Source organism: Arachis ipaensis, chromosome B01 (genome assembly GCF_000816755.2).
Source record: "Arachis ipaensis cultivar K30076 chromosome B01, Araip1.1, whole genome shotgun sequence".
NCBI lineage: Eukaryota > Viridiplantae > Streptophyta > Magnoliopsida > Fabales > Fabaceae > Arachis > Arachis ipaensis.
The window spans coordinates 34,190,588-34,194,350 of record NC_029785.2 but is presented as its reverse complement, the minus strand read 5'-3'; positions in this window follow the sequence as shown (position 1 = coordinate 34,194,350).

Here is a 3,763-nt window from a genome sequence, read left to right as displayed (position 1 = left end):
AAATCTGTGACGATTATTGTTTTAGTCGGCTTAATTTCTCTAATTTCTTGACACAATTTAGAAGAAGAAAATTTAAGAATCAATTTTTTTAAAATCTTCTTTATTTACTATTTTATTGTTGATTATTGATTAAATAAAATTTAATTTTCTAAACAAAATCAAATTTGAAAATAAGAATTTGATAATAAAGAAAAAGTTTAGATAAGGGTATGCTGATGCCCTCCTCCTTTTGGTTCGAACCCAAGTCTTTGGTAGTATAAACTTGAGAGTATACTTGCCTAATTTTTGTTAACTTATGTTTAAAAGAAAAAGAAAAAAAAGAAAAAAGAAATCATGCTTGATGGTAATATATGCAGTGAAGACATCCACGTATTCTGATTTTTTGTTGTGTTTTGAAGTGATTACGATTTTCCTATATTACAGTCATCACTCTAATAAATATAGTGGGTAAGGATCCAGCTTGGATTATGATTATCAATGCGATTCTTTTTTAATTTATATATATACACAATGCAAAAATATACTTTCATAAACGTCTGTAAGGAGTTAATTTATCTGTAGTGCATGAAACCATTTTTAAGTTAAAAAGTACACTTTTTTATTTATTTCTTTTTACACCAATTTAATAAGAGTACCATAATTATATATTTTATTTAATTAATTAGTCTGTTAAAAGCTTCACATAAAAATTAATATATTAATTATTTTGTCACTAGAAGAGACATTATATATTAAAAAGCATTATTAAGAAGTATTATTATTTTGTCCAATGCAATTAAAGTACAGTACATGGATCGGAATGGAATGACAGCTATGAAGAGATACAAAGAATTTTCCTTTGGACTGAAATATACGGCAAGTCGATGTCTTTTCTAATGCCCACACAAAACTTTCCTCTCATTTTCATTTTCTTTCCACTTTCCAAATTATTAATAATTAGTATTGTTGTTATATTATTTTCTTTGCTAGGCATAAGGTGTTCATCAAATTAAATGTATTATCATTTTCTTAAAAGGTTGAATTATATATTTTTGGTTCATATGACTTTTCTTTGGATAATATATTTAATTAATTATAGTAGTTTATACGCTTTAGAGGATTTATTATTTTTGATCTCCTTAAACTTAGATCGACGGACTTGTTTTAACATAAAATTAAGGGGATAATGTTATTTGTATATGAAAAAAATAAGTGTGTATTTATTAAATACTTAACTTTATTATTTACATCATACAAGTAATTTATTTCTTCTTTTTTTTTCTTTCTCTATGCCTCCTCTTTTTCTTCTCATTTTTCTTCTTTTTTCCTGCCTCCTCTTCTTCTTCTTCTTCTTCTTCTTCTTTTTCGTTTCTGCACGTTCTTCTTTCTCTTCTTCTTCTTTTTCTTCTTTTCTTTCTTTTCTTGCCTTCTCTTTCTTCTTCTTTATTTACGTGCTTTTTTCTCTGTTTTCTTTCTTCGTTATTCTCAATTTTCATTGTTTTTTGACATCAAACTCTGAAATTGTTTTTGAAGAAAAAGAAGCAGCAGAAGATGAGGAGGAGAAAGAGAAAGAGTTCTGCATAAGGTGTACTTCAACAAATTTTGGGTGTATTTCTTAAATCCTTTGGGTGTATTTCTGTAATCCTTTGGGTGTATTTTATAATCGTTTGGGTGAATTCCTGTAACCGTTTGGGTGTATTTCTGTAATTCTTTGGGTGTATTTATGTAATTATTTGGGTGTATTTCTGTAATCGTTTGGGTGTATTTCTGAAGTTCCATTATCTTCAAAACGATTTCAAAGCTTGATTTCAGAAACCATGAAAATCGAAAAAAAAAAAACGAAGCAAGAATACCAGTGATAAACACAGATAAAACAACGAATGAAAAGGCAAAGAGAGAACACACAAAGGAGATCAAATTTGACAAGAAACTCGTTTTCATGGAAGAAGAAGAAGAAGAGTAGGAGAAGAAGAAGGAGAAGAAGAAGGAAGAGGAGGAGGAGAAGGAGGAGCACGCCATGAAAATCGTATATGGGTCAGTGTGTTTTTTGTTAAGTTTCTCCCAACTTGTATGATAACTTGTAAACCAAATGACTTGTATGTGTAGCATTCCTCTTTTTTTTTATCCACTTTTAAACAAAGAACACTAATGGACACAAAATTTAAAAAAATAAACACAAATTTTTTAATAAAAATTTTACCCTTTTTTTATAGATATTTTTATTAATTCACTATTGCTCTTTTTTATTCTCTTATGAAAAAAAATTCTAATTTTACTTTCTTCTCTGTATCGTCGTTCACTATAAGAAAAATGCTTAGCACCGTTAGGTGTTAGCGTCAGATTTATCAACAGATTATCAGCGAATTTAGCAATAAATTCATCAGATAAAAAAATTATTGTCGGATTCTAATTTCTGACGGTAAATTCGCCGATAATATTTGAAAAAGAAAAAAGATTGATTGACGCGAGTATTACCGTCGGATTTATAGGCGGATAAATCCAACAGTAACCTTGATTAGTGAAACGTTGCGTTTGGAGCACCCGCGAAGCTTTTTTCCGCCGATAAATCCGACAGTAATCGTGCCCTAAATTCGAACCGCGAATCCTCTTCACCCTCATTTCAAATCTCTCTCTCTCGCTCGCTCTACTCATCCTCTCGCCTCCCAAAGTTTAGCAAATACGTGCATTTGAGTTTATTAATGTCTTATAGCTTGATTATCTTTATTAAAAGATTTCATTAATCTAATTTTGAATATTGAAGTTTGTTTAAATGATTGAGTCGAAGTTGATTAAAGATTAAAAAGGGATTAATAGCTCTAATAATAAAATTTATTAGTGACAATATTTAAAGCCTCTTAGTGGGTGGATTAGGATTTGAACCCTTGTTTCTTGTCTTAATGATTGAAAAAATTAATAACTTAAAGACAATTAAAGATAACAAACCAAGAAAATTTATGTTGAGTAAATTAGTTTGATATTTGAAAAGTTGAGTAGGGTTGAGAGATATTTGATTTTGATAGAATTCTTGAAGGGTGGAGAAATCTGAATTTTAGGCAGGGTAGGTTCGGTCAAAATTTTATAAGATTTTGAATAAAATTAAAAAATAAGAATAATGGAAATTGTTGTTGCAAATTTGAATTTTATAATATTTTATAAAATTTTAATTTGATTAATTCTAAGCAAAGAATTATGTTTAGAAATGTTTTAGTGAAATTTAATAGATGCAATTTTGAATTTAATTGGTATGCTCTTTGCAGACATGATGACAGGAAGAGATGTGACGAGTCGGCCTCGTTTTCATGGTAGAGGGAGGGTGTCTACTGGTATTCATGGGACTTTTCGGTCCTCGCCCTTTACTCTAACTACCTCTGGGACTTCACAAACAATGGGTGTACAAGATCAGCCATTCATCATTATGTGAGTAAACATCGTGAGTATAAAATTTTCAATTAACTGCAGTCCTAATCATAACATGTGTTATACAGGAATCTTACACGTAGAGATTGGCGAAGGTTGCAAGTTAGCAAACTCAGCAGACTAGAGACGACGACAACAACTCCGCTACAGGTGAAGTGATCCCGACACAGTTTGGCGTGAGACCATATCTGAGCCATACCAAAACTGCATCTATTGGCTGGGATCGTTCTTCGCCGACAACTTCTGCACCTCCACACTGAAATATTCATCCACCTCTGCCACCAGCCAGTCCGTCGATCCCAAGGACGACGTCAATTTGAGGGAGCAGATGTTGGAGCTCACCCGGAGCCTTCACCAACAAGCTTAG